Genomic DNA, 12,653 nt, shown 5'->3' on the forward strand with positions numbered 1-12,653 from the left:
CTACTGTATACATAGTCAATTTGAAAATAGCAGATCTACAAGCTCACAACGTGTCACATCGTGACGGATTGTGAGCTTGTAGATCTGCTATTTTCAAATAAATCTTGGGGGACATAATAAAGCAGACCTGGCTGCAAACATTGGTGAGAGCATATGTCAGACAGCAGCAGCATCAGAAGACAGGTAAGGTGCCTAGTAAACAGATGTTTAATGGCTCTAATTGTGCTAATGGAACAGAATCATTGATCATTATACCCCTTAGTCCCTAAGGAAGACCCGATTTTATATTGAATATGATTTTAAATGTGGGCTGAGAGCTGCTTAAAGCTAACAAACAGTCCATGCTAGACACATATCATTATTCATAGAACATCACTGATCAACATTGAAGCCTCGATTTTATATTTCATATTATTTAAAATATTTTTAGCTTTGTTTATTATATAGGAGTTTGAGGGAAAGAGCTCTAGCTCCGTTTTTGTACTGTTATTTAACATGACAGTTTAATGTTTTGTGGTCATGGGTCAAGGTGTGTTGGTCAAGACATGTTTACCTCCATCTGGGGTGTGTGGGTTTTGTAAACTGCTCAGTGTAACATGCATGATATTATACAACCCACATGCTAAATGAGGAGAAATCAAATTAGTGATTGACTGTTTCAGACAATGTAATGTATTGTAGATGTTGATTCTAATCACTGTATCTGATCTGTTTATTTATGTCAATTTTTTTCTGGGGACCCCAGTACAGTTCATCAGTACAGTTATTTTAATAATATGATAGGGCAGTGGTTCTCAAAGAGAGGGTGTACAAATGGAACCAAATGGACCCATGAGGGTCCATATGGTTCCATTTATACACTCTTAAGAGTTAGGATTGTATAGTATAGATTGCGGTCCCAGAGGTAGAAAATGTTCAAATAGGGGTCTCTGTGATAGCGCATACTATGCGTTCATATTATTTGAGATATTTAATTATGTGTAGGCCTTTATGTATAGTCTACATGATTGTGGATGTTGTGTGTTCATTATGCTCCCAACTAGTGTAATAGAGTTGAGGCTTTGGACAGAGAGAGACTCAAAGCTGTTTATGTGAATAAAATGTTCATCCAATATGTGTGTGCTATTACAGTAGTTCTCAAACGTTTTCATGTGAAGGACCCCCAAATGAATATGCATTTGACTATAGGGTTTATTGATGATTTTGATGTTATATTAACACATTTTCCTGGAGACCCCCTGGAACCCCCTTAACTCATTCACTGCCAGAACTTTTTTTTTTTTGCGTTTGCCCACTGCCAGAGATTTTTCATTGAAAAAAAAAAGTACTCAGGAGCCGAGATACAAAATGTTTAAGTTTTAAGTTAACAAGGAAGTGGATGGGAGTCTAGATCTTCAAAAAATCATATCTCCTTGGTCTTTGGGTTAAAAAATAAATAAATAAAAAATATGTATATATATATTTTTTTAAATTAAAAGTCGTTTTAGTCGTTCTTGGCAGACAGGGCTTAAAGGACAACTTTGTTTTTTTACAACCACGGTTTATATTTTAGCTTGTAATTAACACATTAACTGCCAGAGGTATTTTCATATTTTTTTAGCCAGTGCCAGAGTTTTTCATTGGAAAAAAAAAAGTACTCAGGAGCCGAAATACAGCATTTTTAAGTTTTAAGTTAACAAGGAAGTGGATAGGAGTCTAGATCTTCAACTAATCATATCTCCTTGGTTTTTTTTTTTTTTTTTTTTTTTCACTTCACGTAGATCTACGCGATTGGCACGTGGCGGCTTTAAAGCGGTTCGCGTAGATCTACGTGATTGGCAGTGAAATGGTTAAAGTAAAAAAAAGATGAGTGTTTTTTTCTTTTCATTTACTGCTTTCAATAGTTTTAGCAATTTTCGCGATATTTTTTACAGTGGGCGGGGGCATTCTGTCCGGTGGCTAAATATGCCTTTTTTACACAATAAAAAAGGTCCTGTGGTCTTGGATGGCCAGATGTGAGTTATTGGGGGCTAGAAGAGCTACTGTAAATAATAATAAAGAAAACACCGGGTTATTGTGTAAAAAAATACATATTTAGCCACCGGATAGAATGCCCTTTTAGTCGTTCTAGGCAGGGAATGAGTTAAGAACCCCTGGGGGTCCCCTGACCACAGGTCTTTTTAATATTTTCTGTATCACATGCAAGTAGGGACATGGTGGTGTCACAAAGCAAACAAGCACTGGTAGTTAGTACTTCTAGCTTATGTTGGTTTCAGGGTGCAAGTCCCTGCAGTGCTGTACCCTGCCGACTGTCTCACCTTTGTCCTGTATGTTTACATGAAATGTTATCACTCAATTAGTTGTCACGCTGTCCAGTTAACACATTTGGTTCCATTTGTACACTCTCAGAGTTAGGATTTTATAGTATAGATTGTGGTCCCAGAGATAAAAATCAAATGGGGGTCCGTGGTCTAATGCATATCAAACTGGGGGTCCTTGAAATTAAAAGGTTTGAGAACCACTGTGACAGGGGATACTGTGTGTTCATATTTGAGACAGTTATTTATGCAAATATTCCACATTCACTTTTCACTTCATTAATGTTTTTAAATAGCCGATCTACAAGCTTTTAGATTGGCTATTTTCAAATAGCTGATGTATATAGGGTATATAGTAGCTTGCTGATTTTGATGCTATAGATATTAACACATTTTTCTGGGGACCCCAGTACAGTTCATCAGTACAGTTATTTAACATGACAGTGTGGTGCTAAAGCTGCAGTCGAAATCCAGCTCTTAGAGAACATGTGATATCCCCTGGTGTGTGTTCATATTATTTTAGATATTAAATGATGTGCAGGCCTATTGGCTTTGGACTGACAGAGACAGGCAGAAAGCTGTTCAATACATGTTCATCCTGTGTGCTGTTGCAGTGGTTCTCAAACCTTTTCATGTCAAGGACTCAAAATGAATATATTTTTGGCCATTTTAAGATTTTTTGAAAATAGCCAATCTACAAGCTTGTAGATCGGCTATTTTCAACCAGGTGATGAAAGGTTTAAAGTGGCTAAAATGTGTAACATGGATTATAGGCCAAATGCTACAGCAGAGGAAATGGTGAGAAATCAAATGAGTGATTGACTGTTTTAGACAATATGCATTGCAGATATGTTGATTCTAACCAAATTACTGTATCTGAGATATTTATTTATGTCTAGGCTCCTATGCTCTTGTTTAGTGTACATGATAGGGCAGTGGTTCTCAAACAGAGGGTGTACAAATGGAACCAAATGGACCCTCACAGGTCCATTTGGTTCCATTTATACACTCTTAGAGTAAATGTATACAATTTAAAATTATTTTAAAGTATAGATTGCTGTCCCAGAGGTAGAAAATGCTCAAATAGGGGTCCTTGAAATGAAAAGGTTTGAGAACCACTGTGATAGGGGATAGTATGCGTTCATTATTGTCTCCGCCAGGCCGAAAGGCATGGCGAGAGAGTATGTTTTGCACCCTGTCTGACCAGCTAATCTCCAGGACTGTTGGCATGATCGCAGCGAAACTATGCACACACACTCCCTGGATGCCAATTCAGAACCTCTGCCCCAAATCTTTCACATGGGCCTGTTATAGCGCCACCAGGAGACCGCTTTTTGCAAAACCCATTTTTGACAGTACTCCTACAGATTCTGTCCAAACGTCACGTAAATCGGTACACAGTGGCCCTCATTTATCAACGGAGCGTATAAACCGGCTTATATTTTTCCATATATTCGGCCGTACACCAACGTCGAAGTCACATTTATCAACGAATCCTACACAGCCAATCCTAGCGTACATTGGGTCGGAGCCTTGATAAATGTCACGGCTGAAACCGAGCGCCATTTAAATAACACGCCCTTAAATATTCTCGAAACGCCCTGATTTTACGACATGGAGAACCAGAATACGACCAAATAAAGCATGGGAAGCCAAAAGAGTTTCGCCGCCTCGCCTCGCTGCCTGTCAAGTCACACACGCACATGCACACGCCTCTCTCTGTCTCACACACACATACACACACACGCCCAACTGTGTCTTTCATGCAATCCGTAACGGTACTATCTTTGTCACGTAGGCTTGTAGCCTACATGAATTACATAATGATACCAATCACATCGCCATGAATGGGGTTTGTATATTCATTTATTTAACCCATACCGAGCAGTGCACAAGCAGTCATGTAGGATATTCCCCGTGAGACTCGGACGGGCGGCAGTGATCCCGTGCTGCCACGTTAATAAGAGATTCGATCGTCGGGTTGATATCCATAACCCAACCAGGTTGTGTAGCCTACATAACTCTCTATGACATAACTCCATAACATAGGACAAGCTACAGTAAGTTTGTAGACCTCACTGTCCATGAAAAGATGGTCGGGGCTCCCGAAAATGTTCTCGCAGCAGAAGCGCTCGTATATTTTGAAAATAGCAGATCTACAAGCTCACAACGCATCGGGATGGGACCTGTTGTGAGCTTGTAGATCTGCTATTTTCAAATAGCCAATGCAGCCAGATCTGCAAGCTTAACCGAATGACTGTTAAAGCATTTTGTTTAAATTACTTTATAAAATGTTATATTTTCACAGGGATTATTTGTTAGTGTAGATATACATTTAGGAGTGGATTATGTGTCCAGATGCCTGTCAGACAGTCAGACAATGCTTCTCCGCAGGTCTAGAATGGAATAAACGGGCGCAGCCAACGGCAACAACTGCTATCGACCAGACGTGAGATCTCAGCGTACGGTAGGATGAAGCCATCGTCAGGTTATATTGATACATGCCGAAAGTTGCGGTGATCTCGCCGTACGCCCATTATTTGGTCTGCGCCACGTTGATAAATGAGGGCCAGTATCTCTATAGTCATTAAACAAAACGGGTCTTTCAGATTGAACTTTTTCACTATCATCAGTGTTTCCTTAATTCATGTTTTTTTGTTTACACATGATTTTTTTCTATTGATATATTGCATTCATGTTCATGGGTATTTTCAGACATTTAACCACCTGTGAGGGGTTGTGAGCTTGTAGATCGGCTATTTTCAAATAGATGATGTATATAGGGTTTATAGTGGCTAGCTGATTTTTATACTATATCAAATCTGAGAATCACTGTGCTATTGTATAGTGTGATTACAGGTCAATCAGTAAACACTAAAGGAAAGCTGTGTTGGTAAAGCCAGGTTAATCATATCTTTTCATACATTTTCATGCAAGTAAGGGCATGGTGTGAACATGGCAAAAAAGCACTGGTAGTAGGTACTCCTGGTTTCTGCTGGGAACAGGGTTCGAGTCCCTGCAGCGCTGTGCTTACTGTTTCACCTTTGTCCTGTTGTATGTTTACATACAAAGTTAGCACTCAATTCATAGATTCATAATACCTGAATGCACTTTTAATTATAGTACATCAAGCAGATAGCCCTGTGATTACATTTTTATAGCACATGGTTGCATTACAGTGCAACCACAATGTGATTAAGTTCTTATTCACTATGCAAAGTTTTTGTACTCCTATGTTATGGTGTATTAGTCAGCACAGTGGATTAATATTTCTATCGATCTGGGATGTTAAGGTTGTGCAAAACTGTGGTCAATGAATTGCCTCTTCAGCTAGATTAAACGGCAGTCACTTATAACTGTTGAGACTCCTAGAACATTAAGACGTGTTGACATGGATAGCTTTGTGTCTAATAACATCTCTGTGTTAATGAATGGGGTATGAGCATTATGTCATACAGTGTAGATTGTAGATCGGACCATGTCGTACAGTACATGGTCTACAGACCATGTACTGTAGACCATGTCGGTCTACAGTACAACAAACTATTAAGATGTTTGTAATTACAACATGTACTGCTTGGTGTAATGTTTAAAGCAAAGTAGGCCTTGCACAAGCCCGGGATCGAACCCAGGACCTTTTGACCATGTCATGTGTAAATGACATGCAAATGGTCCAAACAGGGACACACCCTAATGCTAATCTGATCCCTCCCACATTGACTGGAGAAACCTCAGCCAATCACTGGCCTCACAGAATGCACTACGGTACGGCTCATCCCCCTACCCTAGGAGACACGGGGAGAACATGCAAACTCCACACAGAAAGGCCCTTTCGCCGACCCCACCTAGGGTATGGGCACTGATGACGCGGAGGAGAGAACACGCCCCCAGCGCCCACAGCGTCCCCTGCGGGAATCGAACCCAGGACCTTCTAGCTGTGAGGCGACAGCACTACCGACTGTGCCACCGTGCCCCCGTAAATCAGCAATACTAAACAAAAACAACTACTTCTACCTAGAGCTATACTACTACAGAGCATAGTCGTTGTATGGTCACATGTAATATACAAGAAATACAAAAATGTAATCTTAGATTCGTGGGGAGTTACTAGCAAATTAACTATGGCTAACATGAGAGTTTGCTGACATCTACTGGTAATGTAGGTAATGTGTATTTTTGTTTATATTAAACTTAGCAATTAGCTAACAGCAGCAGTTATATGTTATAATGTTCTTATTTGACTTTCACCTACCTGAAATAATAAATAAAAGACGAAAGATTCACTTGGCTTGTCTTCAGTTGCTGTTGGAATACAGTAACTGACAACTGAAGAACTCATCAATCCCACAGTTTATATACCCAACAGGTTGCCTGTGGCAGCACTCAAACTCAATGGGGGCATCTATTAACAAACAGAATAATAATGTAAATATGTACAAATCTATGTGAGTAACTAACCGCGTTCAAACTGGCTTACAGTAATTAAGCCAATAAAAGCTTACTGAATGTAATAAGTTATAACCAGCAGGTGTCCTACTCCACTCATCTTCTGTATTCTTATTGAACAAGGTATCACTCTTCACCCAGCTCTCTATAGTGAGGTCAGTTGGAATAAATACAATTAATTTAGCCGTTTGTATTTTTACTTACTTATTTAGCCTACATACTAGACTACAATTTATTTTCACACGTTTAAATTATAATTGAATTGTAAGCCTGTATGCAAGATATTAAGCACTCATACAGTTTTTGTGTATTACATGAAAATTATAATTATTACGTTTATATATTTTTTATATATTTCACAATAAAAACATATCTAAGAAAATGGCCAAACTGATTTAAAATATCTATATCTATAATATAAAGTAATTGGCCAATGGTCACATTCATAGAAGACTTTCCCATTGCATTTGCTGCTACAGTACATCAAAGGATAAAAGAACTGGGGATTATGAGGTCGCTATGAGGTTATGAGGTTGAGGTTGAGCTATGAGGTTGTTGCTCCACATTCCTGTCACTACTGCCAAAAGGCACTAGTTGAGCAGTCAGAGGCTGTCTCAGTATGTATGTATGTATGTATGTATGTATGTATGTATGTATGTATGTATGTATGTACGTACTTATGTATGAGGCATGTATGTATGTGTGTGTGTATATACACACACATCACATAGGCCTACTGTTTATACACACATACACACATTGTTGATTTCCGCAAATTTGTGCAAAGCGACGTGTTGATCAGCGTGTTCAGGGTCTCCGGTACCCTGACAGGGTTATTGAGTTGGTGAAATAGGCTCTCTCCCTCCTCAGCTTCTCTCACCCTCTCTTCCTCTCCCGCTTCTCTCTCTCCCTCTCTCTCTTGCGCTGAGTGAGCTCTGGTCTGACGTCACACACAACCCTCCCCCCCACACACACACACACACACTCACACACACCCCACACACACCCACACACACATACACAACAGAAACCTATGCCTAAAAATTGCGCTGACGTCAACTGTTCCCTAATGCTGATTTGTGTGACATCAGACAGTGGGCATGTCCAGTCCATATATATATATGCGTGCCTGCCACAGACACACAACAGACATGTTGTGTGTCGTCACCCACACAGTGGAGGAAGTGAATGTCATACTGTTAAACCTATTTCTAGTATGTGCATCTCTGTTCTAAATAAAGGGTTGTCATTTTGTCCTACAACCAATGCAAAGATTTAAAATGTGTTTTTTCCAGAACTGCTAAACAGAGGCAGTAAGTAAGCATTTCACAATGACTCAGCAATAACCATATAAGGAGTTCCCAATGCAGCTACGCCCAATCTGGAGTGTGTTGTCTAACCTCAATGTGTCGTCATGGCATCAGGCGCAAACAAATCAGTCAGCTCCATATATGAGAAAAAAAGTGGGGCATGCCCATATATGGGCATATGACATCAGGGATCTTCATATATGGGCCTAAAAGGGACACAGACTGACAGATACAAAAATCTCCATATATGTGCATATCAGTGTGATCGGCGGTTCAGCGTAGGTGTGAGGGCCACGCAGCGGTCCGAACTCTAGATGTGAGGGCCGCGTAGCGGCCTGAACCTCTAGTAACTTAAAGTTTGAAGTTCACAGAAAGGTTATGCACATCCATTTTAGCGCTGGTGCAGGACAAAATAAGTTATTAGACCAAAAAGAAATAAAGGTATACACAACAGCTTTCTGACAAAAAATAACAGATTATTGAACTAGAACTTGTCATGTCCTCACTGATGATATGACGGACGACAGATATATCCACAGACAATGTTGTCAAATCTATTCCCAGGCCAATATGCTGCTCTGGAAATGTGTTCTGTTGATGTTAAATGTTCACTGTTTAGAGTCTATGTATATGGCTCATCTCTGGCATTCGTACAGGGTGAGGAGTATGCAGAGGCGCCTCAGAGTGGCTTACAATGATGCTATGAGGTTGCTGCTCCACATTCCCAGATGGCATAGTGCCAGTCCATTGTTTGTGTCCTCTGGTGTGCCTACATGTTTACAGTTTACAGTTTAGGCATTTAGCAGATGCTCTTAATCCAGAGCGATTTAAGGACACAAGATAATACATAATACATCAAATGCATAGAAATAGTCATCTAATAATAAAGTAATACATACGAAAACCAAGAACCTATCATCAGCCTACATTGAAACTATACACACTATAGGATGCCAGGTCAACAATGACCTGGCATCTGTCTACATAACATGCAGGTCTGGAAGAGGTGTAGATGATGCCACTATCACCCTACTGCATTTCTTGTACCGCCACCTTGAGGGGAAAAAAACACAGGCCAGACTGTTGTTTGTCGATTTTTCCTCTGCCTTTAACACGATCCAGCCACATCTTCTAGCCCAGAAGCTAATTAGTTATTTTAATCTGGATCTTAACCTTGTTGGCTGGATCATAGACTTCTTAACTGTTAGGTCTCAGTGCGTGAGGGTAAATGAGGTCCTGTCTTCTCTGTTGCTCTCCTCCACTGGTTCTCCCCAAGGCTGTTGTCTCTCCTCACTACTGTATATTTTGTATACCAACGACTGCTGTAGCAATCACCCTAACAGGTATATTGTCAAATTTGCTGATGATTCTGTGATTGTTAGCCTTCTTGAGGACAATGAGGTACAGCATGGGCCAGTTGTCAATGACTTCATATCGTGGTGTGACAAGTCATTCTTACAGTTAAATTTGACCAAAACAAAAGACATGATCATCAGCTTTAGAAGGACTCCTCCCAGTCCTGCTCCTACAATCATTAAGGGCTGTTAATCTGTTCTCATGTTTTGTATGGTTGCCTGGTACGGTAATCTGACCCTGGCAAACAAGAACAGGCTCAGCAGCCTGGTCAAAGTGACCAGCAAGATTTCTGGGAGAACCCAAGCCCAACTCATAGAACTGTACAAGAGGCAGATGCTTAAGAGAGCCTCCTCCCTCCTGGAGGTATCGGATCACCCACTTCGGTCTGAGTTTGAACTGTTGCCCTCAGGTCGTCGGCTGAGGGTGCCCACCACAAAGAATAATCGGTTCAAACTATCCTTTGTCCCGGCTGCTATTAAACTGCTGAACAGCAGATAGCACTTTATTCTTAGCCTGGTAAACCCTCCCTCCGGAAATCTCATTTCCATTTGATTTCAGGAGTGAGTCTGGCCTGATCCGCCTGTCTGCAATATTGGCTGTGCTGGAGTTGGGCGGGAGTAATACCGTTGACTGACAACCCCTTCAGCCAATGATAATTTTTCCCCTTCAGCCAATCAGCAGTTCACCAGTCTTAATGTGACGCGACGGGACTTTTGAGACAGCCATACCCAAAATGGGTTGCCTTTTTCGGGTACAATGGTGTCACTGCCCGCCCCTACCGGTTCTCTAATTATTATTTTTTAAATAGGCTTTGTCATGATTAATTGACCACATATATGAAGTTAAACAACTAAATTCTATCCAAACGATATCTTATAAGTAAATTCCGTGCCTCAAAATAGAAGTTAGAGAGCTTTTTGAAGTAAAAAAATAGCGGAGAATTGGCCGCACAAGAAAAAGATGGCTGCCGTTCGTGTTTTGGGCTCACTCGAACTCGCCACCTGATTGGCCAACGTAAGCTGTCAATCACAGAACAATGAGCGACGACGCTGATAGGCCCGGCCGTTTGGCATACAGAGCCAATATTGCAGAAAGGCGGATCATGCCAGACTCACTCCTGAAATGAAATGGAATTGAGATTTCCGGAGGGAGGGTTTACCAGGCTACTTTATTCTTGCCTCTTTGTACATAATACCCACTAATGTACTTTTACTGACTTTGCTACTTTGGATGTCATGAATTCTCTGTCTGTAGTGCCCTGTTCTTAGATCTTAGTTTTGTATTGAATGTTGTTGTTATGTGTATTTTTTACTATGATCTGGCTGCAAACCAATTTCCCGCAAGGGACAATAAAGCTAACCTTGAACCTTGAACCTTGATGCTATCTAAGTTACATTTTAGCCTTTGCATAATCCTGCAAGGTCGTCAAGTGCTACCGGCTGAGGTGGAGTCTGAAGAGGTGAGTCTTCAGATTAAGGCAGAAGATGGAGTGAGTCTGCAGTTCTAATTGCAATGGGGAGTTCATTCCATACAGTAGTTTGGGAGCCAGAAGGGAGGATGTTTTAGCGAAGGTTCTGAGCTTCCCTGTGTTAGCTGATCTGAGAAAGCTGTTATCGGTGCACATACAGGGGGTGTTGTGTATGAACACTATTCCAAAATGTACAACATACACACTATGTCACGGTCACCCAATGTCCTCAATGTGTTTAACACGTCATCTGTGCTCTCTAGGCCTGACCTCGACTAAGTCGACTAGTCGACTGGTTAGTCGCGGGGGGTCCGAGTCGACTGCGTGTCTCTTAGTGGACTCTAGTCGGGGAAAACAAAATGGCCAAAAAAAAATGTAATTGTTTTTTGGCCAAGTCTACACCTGCAACCACACGTAACTTCCACTTTATTCTTCTTATTCCTCGTCTTTGTATTGGTATTGTTTGTGTTGGAGCGCCTCAGTGCGGCTGCAGAGTTCATGTGCAACCTCTTCCAGAGAGAGATAGAGACACTAGAAACTCTGCTGGAGACACAAAACAAACTGTGTAGACTTGGCCCTTTGAAATAAAATGTATTTTGGCCCTAAAAAGAAAAATATATATATATATATATATATTATTTTTTTTATTAGTCGACTGCCAGTCGACTATTGGCAATTAGTCGCCAATTAGATTCGACTAAACAAATCCTTAGTCGGGGACAGGCCTAGTGCTCTCCTTTGCTGGTCATGTTCTTGTTGGTGTCTATGATACAGTCAGCCTGTTCATTTATACTCTGTCGCACAACAGATTATAAATCAGGTTTATTACATTGCACATTATATGAGACATACAGTATAGAGGAGCCTATTTAGTATTTTCCCATAGTTGATAACGGCCCGATTGTTGTTACCCTAATGAGTGTCTTCCTATCAATATATCTTTGTACATAGTCGCCTATATATTTTTGTACATATATGATTCGTTTTTCGGGGGATATATTTGAGTGTTAATACACACTATTCAATTCAGATTTTTACCGCAGTAGTGCAGAAGTACGTAGGCCTACACATCATGTATTCATTATGCGTATATAAACAGGCATGCAACATGTTTGTGGGTATACATTCATGTACAGTAGTATATATAATATACGGTATATTTAGTCTTTACATTGTATACTTTTTCTATGTCACTCTCTGTTCACGTGAATGTATCATGTGACTAGTATCAGGTATGTATTTAAGATGCTGTCATGCATTGTCACGTTAGTCTAATGAAGAGCAGTATTGGTCGAGTCACCACTTCGGTGCTTGGGTGCTACAATAAATAAGTGGACATTGGAGCATGCAGTGTAGGAGCTGTTTTTGGTTGAGTTTTTTATGTGTGTGCATATTCCTATCAGGTCTGGTAAACCACCCCGGTCACGGAAATCACATGATTTCCGCGACCGGGGTGGTTTACCACGCTAGGTGAGAATGGGTATAAAGGGAGTTGGCTCTGCAGGGACCAGAATTGACTGTTGCATCTCAAGGTGTAGTTCTACTTGACTGCTTAAACCCTCTAATACTTAGTAAAAATGGACCTGAGTTGCATTGTACTTGGTGCACTCTTTTCTTCCCTCTCTAGCCAAAAACAGCCGATCTGCAAGCTCACAACGAGCCGCGTTGCTACGCGCTGTGAGCTTGTATTTCTGCTATTTTTTCTGCGAATAGTTCTCCCAGAATAGGGATGCTGGGGTTTAAGTGGTTAAGTGAATTCACATGTGATAGGAAGAG

This window comes from Gymnoscopelus braueri (genome assembly GCF_963280865.1).
Source record: "Gymnoscopelus braueri genome assembly, chromosome: 7".
Classification (NCBI taxonomy): Eukaryota; Metazoa; Chordata; class Actinopteri; order Myctophiformes; family Myctophidae; genus Gymnoscopelus; species Gymnoscopelus braueri.